This window comes from Mauremys mutica, chromosome 1, assembly GCF_020497125.1.
Source record: "Mauremys mutica isolate MM-2020 ecotype Southern chromosome 1, ASM2049712v1, whole genome shotgun sequence".
Classification (NCBI taxonomy): Eukaryota; Metazoa; Chordata; order Testudines; family Geoemydidae; genus Mauremys; species Mauremys mutica.
The window spans coordinates 320,459,651-320,472,107 of record NC_059072.1 but is presented as its reverse complement, the minus strand read 5'-3'; the positions used below and the strand labels follow the sequence as shown (position 1 = coordinate 320,472,107).

Sequence of the window (12,457 nt, the reverse complement as noted above, 5' to 3'; positions counted from 1 at the left end):
TAGGTGTTTATAGACTGTAATCAAGTCGCCCCTTAAACTTCTCTTTGTTAAGCTAAACAAATTGTGCTCCTTGAGTCTCATTATCATGTTTTCTGATCCTTTAATCATTCTCGTGGCTCCTCTCTGAACCCTCTCCAACTTACCAACATCTGTCTCGAATTGTGGGCTCCAGAATTGGATGTGGTATTCCAGCACAAGTGCCAAATACAGAGGTATAATAACCTCTGTACTCCTACTCGAGGTTCCCCTGTTTATGCATCCAAGGATTGAAGGTAGTCCTTTTGGTCACAGTAGGAGCTCATGTTCAGCTGTTTATCCACCACAACCACCAAATCTTTTTCAGTGTCAGTGCTTGCCAGGATAGAATCCCCCATCATGTACATATGGCCTATGTTCTTTGTTCCCAGATGTATACATTTACACTTGGCTGCATTGAAACACATTTTTTTTGCTTGCACCCAGTTTACCAGTCTAGATCACTCTGAATCAGTTCTCTTCATCCAACTCTTTTAAAACTCTCTTGGATGCAAGTTATCTGATCTGCTGATTTAAAAAATGTCTAACTTTAGTAGCTTCTGTTTAACTTCTACTCCTGAGGGAATTCTGTGCCAAAAAATTAAAAATCCATCTCCCCCCCCCCACACCAAAAATCTGCACACAATATTTTAAAATTCTACATATTTTACTTGTCGATAAATGTGGAGGCTCCAGCATGGCAGTGGAGAGCACATGCCACTGGCTAAATGGACGTGGAGAGATCACCCTGCAGCCTTCCTCTCCCCCCTGGAACACGGACCCTGATGCAGCACAAGGTCTGGGTTTGCTCAGAAACAGCTGGGGCCCTGCCCCTCCACACCAGACGCGCTAAGATAGTAAGCAAGAGGGACAGTCTTACCTGTATGCCCAGCTCTGGCTCCCAATCTATGTGTGGGGCAAGCAGGCTCAGCCCAGCAGGATCCAAGTGTGGAGGAGCTTAGCGTGGGTATGGGTGTGGGGGGATCCAGGTGTGGGGTGAGAGGGTTCTGTGTGGGGAAATCTGGGTGCAGATGGCTCTGTGGGGTGTCTGGGTGCAGGGCGGGTGAGGCTCTGTGGGGAGCATCTAGGTATGGGGAGATCTGGATGCATAGTGGTTGGGCAGATGGGGGAGCAGCTCTCTGTACAGTGACCCCTCCCCTGTGGCAGAGGAAAAAGTGGGGGCAGGAAGCTGGGAGAGATTGGAGCTTCCTGCAGCTGGGAGGTTTCTGGGGGTGGGAATGGGTCTGATTTGGCCCCAGCCTATCCTTGCAGTCCTGTCCTCCCCAAGCCGGGACTAGCAGCTGAGCCTAGCACAGGGTAGAAACCATTGGCAGGGACGTCCCCAGCCTCCCTGCATTGATTTACCTCTCCACCGGCTGCTCCAGGCTCCCAAAATGACACATCTGTGCTGCTAGGGAGGGGTGCGTGAATGTTCTTGCAGCTTCCCTGTTGTTTTCTGTGGGGAAGCAAAGAAATCTGCAGGGGACATGAATTCTGCACGCACACAGTGGTGTAGAATTCCCCCAGGAGTGATCTTCAAGAGATACTAGTGCAGTGGCCCCCAACTCGGTGCGCGCGGGTGCAATGGTGCCTGCCGGGGCATCTGTGTGCGCCCGCATACTGGCTGGTGGACAAGCATCTGCCAAAATGCCGCCAAAAAGCATCATCATCAAGAGGTGCCACCGCCGAAATGCTGCTGATTTTTGGCAGCATTTCAGTGGCAATGCCTCTTGATGTTGCCGCTTCTTGGCGGCATTTCGGTGGATGCTTGTCCGCCGGCCATGGTCCTCGGTGGCTCGTTGTTTGGCGCCCGCCACCCAGAAAAGGTTTGGGACCACTGTACTAGTGGAATGGAAAGAGTGTGATCACCATATGATGAGACTATATCATCTGTTTTTGTTTCCCCAAATACGGAACAGAAATATTTATTGAACACTTCTGCCTTTTCTGCATCGTTATTGATAATTCTGCCATTTCCCACTAGTAGTAGACCAATACCATTGTCAGGATTCTTTTTGTTCCTAATATATGAAAAAAACCTCCCTTATTGTCTTTAACTCTGCTGGCTGTAGAGTTCTCCTTGTGTCTCGTGGTTCCTCTTTTTTATTTTCTACAATCCCTAACTTTTGTTTTATGTTCATTACTTGCAACTTCCTTTTTCTTTCATGTGTGTTTATATATTTCATATATATAAAAATAAAAAACCCTCACATGTATGTATACATAGTTTGGTTTTTAGAGCTGCCTTCATGTCCCCTCTAAACCAAGTCGGTTTTTAATCAGTACAGCCTTCTTCCTTGATTGTGGTTTTTTGGGCATCTGGTAAGGTGTTTGTAAATGATTGCCAATTATCATTCACATTTTTCTGATTAAATTCTTTCTCACAGCTAATTTAGCTTGTATTTGTTTTCAGCTTAGTGAAATTGACCCTAGTAAAGCTCCAAGTATATATATTACTGGACTTTATTCTTTTTCCACATTATAAATGTGATCGAGTAATGGTCGCTTGTACTTAAACTAGCATTAACTTTTATATCTATAATCAGTTCTTCCTTTGTCTGTTAGGCTCCCGAGGACAAGGTCTAATATAGAATTCCTCTGTGTTGGTTGCCACAGTTATTGAGTTAGGTAATTGTCATCTATAATGTTTGGAAATTCCAAGGATGTTTTAACACTGGCAGCATGAGACGTCCAGCATATGTCAGTCAAATTGAAGTCCCCCATGATCATGCATTCCCCCCCACCTTACACATTGTAGACAGCTGTGTGAGGAAGAAGTCATCCTGTTCTGCTCCATCATTCCATTTATGTGGAGTGAATCTTGGGCCAGCATAAACAGGCTGCTAAACTAAATGCAGGAGCATCCATCCAGTAGAGGTATGCCAACTAACAGCACAAAACCAACTATCATAGTTAGCAACCTAACTGACAGTTTTGTCAGAGAATCCAATATTGCTCTTGCTTGTTTAGTTGCATCTGAAATACTATTATAAAATCTTTGGGGCAGGGACTTCAGTTTTTTTTTAATTATCTAAAATCTCTTGTATGTTGTAATAATACCCATGAAAAAGGGGATTTTTTAAAAATCAAGTTATTACTTCATTACCATCCTAAAGACTTCACTGAGTGTACTTAGGGTCTGTATCTCCTGCACAAGTCTGCCTTCAAGGAGCCCTGTGGTCCTTTCTCAGCAGTCTGACCTTTCTGCTCAATAAGGTGGCCTGCTGCCAAAGCAGGATCTGCAATCTTCAGGAGGTTTTGTGGCAGAGATGGTAATGGGCATGTTTTGCTGTTTTGGAATTATAATTCTATCCTCTTGTATGGCATAAAGAAATATTAACCCAAATAGGAATTTTAGTTAATATAAATGTTTCGTGGTATTACTGTTTATGCAAAAAAGGTTCAAATTAACCAGGTATTTTATCTTTTATTACTAAGTATACCTATTCTTATATAGTGCTTTTCAGCAGTAGTTCTCAAAGTACTTTAGTTAACTGATCTGTCTATTGTATTTGAGCAGTGAATTTGTTGCAAGATATATTTGTGGATGAAGTGGAGTGTTTTGAAATATTAACTTCTTTACTTTGTGGTGATTTTACTTAAACTTTTAATTTCTGTGCATTTTTTGATGGGCTTATTTCAATTTTCATTGGGATTACTACCCCCACCTTGCTGAAAACAGGTGGTGGTGGCGGCAGCTGAAAAGCCCTGATACAATCCCTTCTCCCCCTGTGTCCTACAACTTAAAATGAAGCTGTTAATTTTTCTCTCCCTCTCTCTCTCTCTTTTTTTGGGGGAGGGGGGTGTCTGTCTCTTCTCTTCACTTGGGTTTTGTGGTTTTTTTTTCTGTTTTCGTTCGTCACACCTCAGTCTTTCTCTTTCTTTCCCTAGTTTTTCTGAACTCTTTTACTTCACTTTTCACCTACTTCTTTCTCCCCTTGCCCCCCCGTGGTGTGTAAAAAGCCATCATGACACCCTTCTGTTTTATGTGGTTTCCTCTGGACTATCTGACACTGTGTGGGGATTTTTGGTCTGCTGGAAATGCTTACTGGAGAGCAATGCAAGATACGTTCCCCCCCCTCCTTCCAATTGATCCCAAAAGTGCTCAGTGCAAATCTTAAAAATGAGGGAAAGGGGTGTAAAACATGGGATACTATGCCAAATGCAACTGCCCTCCTCTTCATTACTCTCTGAGTTTAGTAAGCTGCCTGCTGTCATATTTCACAAAACCATAGAATGTTATTTTTGGCAAGAACCTCAGAAAGAGCGTTCTTCCTTCTTAACAGTTGTTGTTTTGAAAACAAGCATATGTCTGGCATCACCATGTATTTGTAAAAGGGGGAAAAATGATCTATTTTCAAAACATCTAGCATAATTGTGTTTTCTGCAGAATCAAGTGTTAAATGTTTTGGAAGCTTAAGCTTAATGATGTCGTCATGCTGATTGTCAAGGTTGAAATGACAAGCACATTACCCTTGTAAATGCTCATCTGTATGTCAAGAGTTGTCTTACATGGAGTTACTGTATATGCCTATCCAGGGGACAATCAGCCTGTAGTAATTTTCAAAGCTAAATTTAAATATTGAGGCTCCAACTTAAGTCAAGCTTTACTTGGCTATGTGATTATTGGAATTGTGCTATTGCATTGAAAACCTTTTTTTTTTTTTTTAAGTACACTAAAATTTAGGGCTTGTTTACACTGTCCCACAGTTCAGACTATGGTGGTGTGAACAGTAGTATGCACCAAAGTGCTGCATTAACTCCCCCCACGTGGGTGCTGAGGGCATAAACTAAAATATTCCAACTTCGTTACATAGCCCTGTTTGAAGAGGTTCACCCAGTGGAGTTACAGTTCGGCACTTTGGTACCCACCACTATTCTTGCACCCTATAGTCTGAACTGTGAGGTAGTGTGAACATAGTCTTGGGATCTGATTTCTTCCCCCCCCCGCCCTCACCAAGATTTTGAGTATCCACAAATTCTGTTACTTTAATTGGAGCTGTGGTTGCTTAACACCTCTGAAATTTAGACCCGTACTGAATTTTATTGATAATATTTAGAAATAATACAATAATGGAACTAATATTGAGATAGTGAGTGCATGCCTGAAGGATAATGACACTATTAGCAATGGACAGCTTGGGTTTCTAATGTCAATCAGTTGTTGTTTTTCGTGTTTAATTACTAAATCAATAGATGAATAGAGCATATTAGTAAAGCACTGAGAAATGACTCAAAAATCCAAGAAAATGAATTGAATTTGCATTGAATATGGATATTGTCACATGGATTGAAAATTACTTGGAGAACTGTAAATTGAAAGCTATTGTAAATTGAAATGTATCAAGTCTGAGGAATTTATTTAAGATGCCTATCATGCTGGTATTTAAATGGCACTCCAGTGATTTAGAAGCCTTATTAACAAATGGGAGGAATTTGAAATGGTCTTGTAGGGGGAAAAATTGACACAGTTGGCATTACTGAAACCTGATGGGAGAATGCCTGTGCTTTTAACATCCCTACCTACTTAGCAAGGATAGAATTGGTAAAAGCACAGTGGATGGTGGTCTGTTTGAAAGCTACCATAATCTGTTAGAGTCATCAGTAACTTGGAAGCACAGGATCTTATGGCTCAGTATTCTAACTGAGAAAGCCAAGGTGGGGTACTAGCGGGGACAGGGCTGGCTTTATGAACTGTGGGGCACGATTTGAATACTTGGCGGCCGTCTGGGGCTTTGGTGGCAGAGGGTCCGCTCCGGGTCTTCTGCGGCACCGAAGGACCCCCTGCCGTTGAAATGCCGCCAAAGACCCCTGGAGTGGACCACCGCCGGGTGAGTGTTTTTTGTTTTTTTTTAAATAAATAAAAAATAAAAAAAGGCACCTAAGATGCAGGGCCCGATTCCGGGGAATCGGCCTAAAGCTGGCCCTGAGCGGGGATCTCTTATAGGCCACTAAAATCAGAATGGATAACAGGGCAAATGGCTCCATAAGTATAAGTCTGTAACACACAGAAAGAAAAATTGTGTTTATCATGTGGGACTTCAACTTGGGTGACATCCTAATAAAGATGAGCTGAGCACTAATCTAAAATTAGTGGTTGCCTAGGAGCTAGCGATCATGCTCTGATTATATTTTTCTTTCAAACAGAATACAGTCGGAAACAGTAATTTATATATATATGCTGGGTGCTGTAAAAAGCCAATGTAAATCAAGTCTTCAAATCTAGGTTGGATTAATTTCTTAAACCACAGTTACTGTGATCAGTACATGAATCACTTAGTGTAGTTGTGAGCTTGTGTTTTGCAGGAGGTCAAACTAGATGGTTATAATGGTCCCTTCAGGTTTTAAAAAAGTTAAATCTATGAATCTTTGTACACCACTTCTCCACGCTGTGCTATGGAGGGGAATTTGTGATCAACAGACAGTGAAAACTGTCATTGAAAGCTTAACATACAAGAGCTGCATGGCAACATTTAAATGGAAAAGTCATGTCTACTGGAAAGTAGCAAAGTTCTGCTGAAGCATGGATTTTTGAGTCTAGCAGGGCTTCCTTCACATGCTAACATTTTTACAAAATCAAATTTGCTGTGACTGACGTACACGTAAAGACTCAACTCAGTCTATATGAGTGGTGTACAGAGTAGCTTTAGTTTTTCAGATGAGAAAAACGCTATGGCATTTCTTACAGGGTTTTAGGAACCATCAATTACTATATCAAAATATGATTTGAAACTTGTTTTCCCGATGCCAGGCTATTCTGAATCAAAGGTTAAATGTGGACATTCATCACCTATGTTGCAGTACTTCAGCTGCAACAGCACATCCTTATAAAAATTTCTCCATAAATCCCTGCTGTAGAAATCCAAATAATCTGGACATTGTAAAGTTGTCAGGATACACAAATATTTTTCAAATTTACATGGATTATAGTCCAATACAGTTCTAGTCTAAAAAGTCCTTTAAAATTGACATTTTGGGCTTCCATATTTTTTCTCATTTTTTTTTCCTGTTTTGTTTCAAATGTGCTCACTTGACAAATTTTTTTTTTTTTTTTTTACTGCAAGCCCTGCAGTCTCCTCCTGGGCTCTGGGGGTATTCCTGCACTGGAATAAAAGACCTGCAACATGGCTGCAGCTGGGATAGGTCAACTGACTTGGGCTTAATTGCTGTGTAGACATTTAGGCTTGGGCTGAAGCCCAGGCTCTGGGATCCTACTCCCTTGCTAGGTCCCAGAGCTCAGGCTCCAGCCTGTGCCCAAATGTCTACACAATGGTTTTACAGCCCCACGGCCCGAACCCTGTGTGCTGGAGTCAGCTGACCTGGGCCAGCTGCAGGTGTTTAATTATCATGGAGACATACTTTGAGAGTCAAGCTAGATAGGTTCTTTCCTGTGCTTCATCACTGGTAACAAAGGGTCTCTATTCCAAATCCCTAAATACTTGTGTAACCCAATTGCCAGAGGGAACAGCGAGCTTTTACAGGTGAGAGCTTTTATTTAATGAAAGCAAACCTTTGCACCCAAAAAGCCCCAACAAAAACCCCACTATTCCCTCTTGTTGCAAAGCAAATGTTCCAAATGTGAACTGAGTGTAACTGATGAATTACTGTCTTTGTCAGTCTGTAGGTAGCTTCAGAGCCTCAGCAGTTACTTGGCGCTTTCCCATACAACAGCAGAGTAAAAAATAACCAGTGTATGTCAGTGTTCACTCATGCTCTTCAAAAGCATATGGATAGTACTGAACCTGAAAAAGATGGTCTACTTTACTTTGTGACTGGCTGGCTAAACTATAAACAGCAGAGGCAGACGCTGGGAAAAGGACTTGAAAATGGAGGTTGAGTGGAAGGGTAGCTAACAGATAACTTTGCAGCAGTCAGAAAGCTGAGGGAGGCAGAATAATGGAGATAAATCTCTGTCACTGCAGCCAGGAGGTTGGGAGAGGGGCATAATAGCACATGTACAGTTGCAGAACCAGGAGATTCTGGTTGAGTTGTGGTGGGAACCAAGATCTGGAAAAACTGAATCGTAACATACTTGTTAAGGAAGTTGGGTTTTTTTTTTCCTCTCATGAAACAATAGACTTGATCGTCAGACTAATTTTTTTTTTAAATAGATCTCCTACGTAGACATTGCCTGGAAAATTAACTTGTAAAATGCTACATTTAGAAGTACTTACTTGCTATACGATGGGTATTTTGAGCACTTAAAAATACTGGTAATGTAATGAAACATGCTGAAGTAGCAAAAACAAAATGGTGAAAACTTTAAAGTTGAGTTACTCCTGCCAAAATAGGACAAGCTGGGCTGGAGGTAACACCATGATGAAACGTTGTTTGATATTTGTGCTTTGCCCTTTATATTTTGTCTGAATTTCAAATGTCCCCAGTCAGCCATGGGCATATGTTGAATGTAAATTTCAGATGTCAGCTGGTCCCAGTTGGGGTGGGGGTGGGGGTGGGGTGTAGGATCACACTCCCAATTAGTGTTTTAATTTAAAATGTTTCCCATTTAAAATCAGGACAGCTCAATCTTTCTATGAGACACAGAGCACTGGCTAATAAAACAAGCTTCTCCTGGTGAGAACAGGGTAAGTAACAATATTATTTACTAGCATTTTTCTCCTGAGTTAGTAAATACTGTGTGGAAACTGATATGTGACTGAGTGAGTGAGTGCTTTTCAGGATGATCAGTGTCCTAGAAATAGGGAATAAGCACCCGAAACGAACTTTTCAGTAATGCTGAATATATACAGTATTTAAATAATGGATGTAAATAAAATATATAATACAAAATATAGTTTATTCACTTTCAAAATAAATCACAAAACCAAAACTAAAGAATAAAAACCTGACAGTACTGCAACATCAGAGTTAAAGAATCAATCAGAAGTGAGGAAATTCAGAATTAAGGTTGAAAGTCTGACCTTAAATTTTTCCTTTTCTGCTTATGCTGCAAGCTATAGTGATTATATCATATAATAGCATTTATCAAACAGGGTGAAAAACTTGCAGATGACAGTTCTTAGGGTAATCAAATTTAGAGAGGATTGTGAGGAATTTAAGAAATTAATAAAACGGAGTGATTGGGCAGCAGACTACGGTGAATTAATTTTATCTATGAAGTACAAGATAATGCAATGAATAATCTGAGCTACTTACACACTGAGTTCCAAATTAACTTTGACACCAAAGTCTTTTTCATGAATAGGTAACGTGGATAGCAAAAAAACCTTTGCTCAGTTCACATTATTTATACAGGAATATTTTGTATCACCAATGAAAGAAAATATTGAAAATTATATTAGTGTGACATCTGCAAGCCTGAAGAGTATGCCTACTTGCCATGGTGAAAAATATCTGTGGTGCACGGTGCTTTCTGTCCTCGAAGACGGTCTGTGTAACTTATTGAAATAAAACAGTTTTGTGTACTGTATTAAATTGCAACATTTTTCTAATACTGTTCTTATACCATCCCTATTTAGGCTTAGTTCTTCAACTACATCTTTACACATTAGATATTCATGGTCCTTACAACCCTTGCACATGTTAAAAAAGTAAAACTGTTCAGATAATTACTTTTGGAGAGAGGAAATGACCTCACCTAAGTTAACACCATACACTGTTATAACAAAGTTTGAAAGTAAAATTTTAGTTTTCTCTAATTGCCCTGCTTATTTACTTTTGCATTTGATTCTGCTGGATAATGAAAGAGGATTTAGTTTTCTATTAGAAATCAGTTAGTTCTGAAAATGTGTATAGCTTTTTTACAGTACACAAACCATCCTTGCCCTGAAGAGCTTATGGTCTAATATATAGGCCCATGGAAGGTGGGACATACTAGGGAATCAAAGGTCAGAATATGACATAGTTTGTGTTTCCGTTTAAATGATAGTTCAGTTCTTGTGGGCCTCATAGACTAAGCGGATTTTTACGAGAGAGTGAGATGTTGTTGAATTGACTAACTGGGATAGTGAAGGTGTTCAGTGAATAGGAGCCAATGGGGAAAATTACATGCAGATGGGAGTGGGAGGAGAAAACTAACAGGTGTTGAGACTGAAGTTATTGTTAGAGCAGCAGAGGCTGGAGAGTGACATATGATTATCAGAGTAACCAGTTACATTCTGTTTAGACTTCTCCTTTTGTTTCTCAGTAACTAGTACAATGCCATTTAGTTTTCCAACTCTGAAACAGAATATTTATTTACATTTTTTTCATGAAAATATTTCTTTGTAACAGCCTGTGTCATGAATAGATAGTAAAGGGTTAAAGCATAGTACCTGGTGGGCACCTGACCTGAGGACCAATCAGGGAAGAGAATTTGAAACTCCTAGGAGGGAACTTTTTCTCTCTGTTTGGGGGGGGTGTTGTTCTTAGCCGTCTGGAGTTACAAGAGTCCAGATGTTTTAATCAAGTCTACCAGCTTCCACCTTTCTAAACTAATTTCTTCTAGTCAAGATAGTGAGTATTAGAAAGATACTTTGTGTCCTCACCTAATAATCCTATGCTTGCAATTCTGTGTGTTTGTTATTGATTATTCTTAATTCTACCTGTATCGTTGTACTGAGAAAGAGAGAGAATTCTCTCCAGAACTTAGCAAGGTTATACCCTATGAGTGGCCAGCTTGGACTCATAGAGATTCTGTATTTTCTTGTTTTTCTTTTAATAAATTCTTTCTATAAAGATTTGATTAAATCCCTTCTACTGTGGATAGGGGGAGGGGCTAAGACACTCTCTCTCGGTGGTGAGACAGGCTTATCTCCGGGCAGAGAAGAGAGGGGGAAGAGAGAGTTCCTCCTGGGTTTGATTCAAGCAGTTTGAATCAGGTATCTCTTTCCAGTGGCTAGGAGAGAGGGAGGGGGGGAGGTTTCCCTCCTGTGAGTGGATCTGTATTTCCCCAGGGAACGTCTTTGAAGGGAGACGGGGAAAACAGGGGTGTCCCGGCCCACGTAATTGACCGAGGTGGTGGCAGCGACAAGGAGACCTACCCTAGGATTTTAGGGTGGGGGAATACATGCTGGTCCTCACTTTGAAACCCCCCAGTTTCAAGTGAGGGTGCAGACCAGGACAGCCTGTATTTCTGGCTGTACACCACTTGAACCTTTTTACTGAAGGAAAAATGGACTTTCCTTGCTCAGTTACTACTGATTTTCTGTACCTTGCTTGATCTCCCTAAACTGCTGAACTCTTTTATATTGAATTAGGATTATGATGTCATAGATCCATGCAAAACTGCTTTAGTTTAACTGGTTTATCCTTAATAAGGAAAAATCTGGACCTATCAGCTGACCCTGTAAAAACGATAATATGAGGAAAAATCCTGAAGAACTGGGGTGAATTTGAGCTTCATAGCTAATTGCTATGAAATGTGATCTCTTGATTGACTAAACTTCAGGATATACTTCAGAAGTGCATACTTAAGAAGTATATACTTAAGGTGCTTGTATTTATGAAGAACCTTAGATTTTCACCTTTTTCCTAATGTAACACCTTGACAGGCAGTGCCCTTAGAATGGATTGTTAGTATAGAATGGCTATCGTGTTCTAAATGGAGGCTCAGGGCAGGTTACACTACAGCTGTAGCACTTTGAAGACACTCTAAGCCCATGGTTCTCAAACTATTGTACTGGTGACCCCTTTCACATAGCAAGCTTCTGAGTATGACCCCCTCCCCCCCAATACATTAAAAACACTTGTTTATATATTTAACACCATTATAAATTCTGGAGGCAAAGCAGGGTTTGGGATGGAGGCTGACAGCTTGTGACACCCCCCCATGTAATAACCTCATGACCCCCTGAGGGATCCCGACCCCCAGTTTGAGAACCCCTGCTCTAAGCCGACGGGGGAGAGCTGTCCCGTCGTCTTAGTTACTCCACCTCTGTGAGAGGTGGTAGCTATGTTGGCAGGAGTCTACACAGGAGTGTAAGGTCAGTGTAACTGTGTTGCTTAGGGGGTTGATTTTTTTTGCACCCCATAGCGATTTAGCTATACTGAAGTAAGTGCATAGTGTAGATCTGGCCTCTGGCAATTGATTAATCAACACAATATTTAAGTGTCTCTTTACAATAATGTTTTTGTTTTTTTTGTATTAAAGGTTTCAAACATGCAAAAGTAATACCCCATTAACTTTTCAAAAATGGTTTCCAATTTATTTCCTAATGTGTCCATATCATAAATAACAAACAATGCAAACTGTTTCTAGGATTATAGACTAACCTGAAGCACAGTGATGTTTTTTCTTCATAAAAAAGACCTTTGGAAATATCACTTTTGGGGAGAAAAGGTGGGGGGACGACATACAAAGGAATAATGAATAGTGGAATTTTTACAACATTATCAGTTTTTAGTAAAGATATGATCTTTTTGTACTCGCTTATGCACTCATTAATTTTGTATATAAATATATGTTAAATTTTATAACTACTATATATTTCTTATGTTGCTA

General features: G+C 40.5%; 1 protein-coding gene across 5 annotated transcripts in view; it reads left to right on the top strand.

The window, feature by feature from the left end:
- WASF3 (WASP family member 3) overlaps positions 1–12,457 on the top strand; it is a 146,836-nt gene that overhangs the window by 12,388 nt on the left and 121,991 nt on the right. For 2 of the 5 annotated variants that reach the window (XM_045017190.1, XM_045017208.1), the window contains exon 2: positions 8,532–8,600. The exons of the other annotated variants lie outside the window; for them this stretch is intronic. The gene's annotated coding sequence lies outside the window, so the exon portion shown is untranslated. The remainder of the gene's footprint in view (positions 1–8,531; positions 8,601–12,457) is intronic. 5 annotated transcript variants of the gene reach the window in all.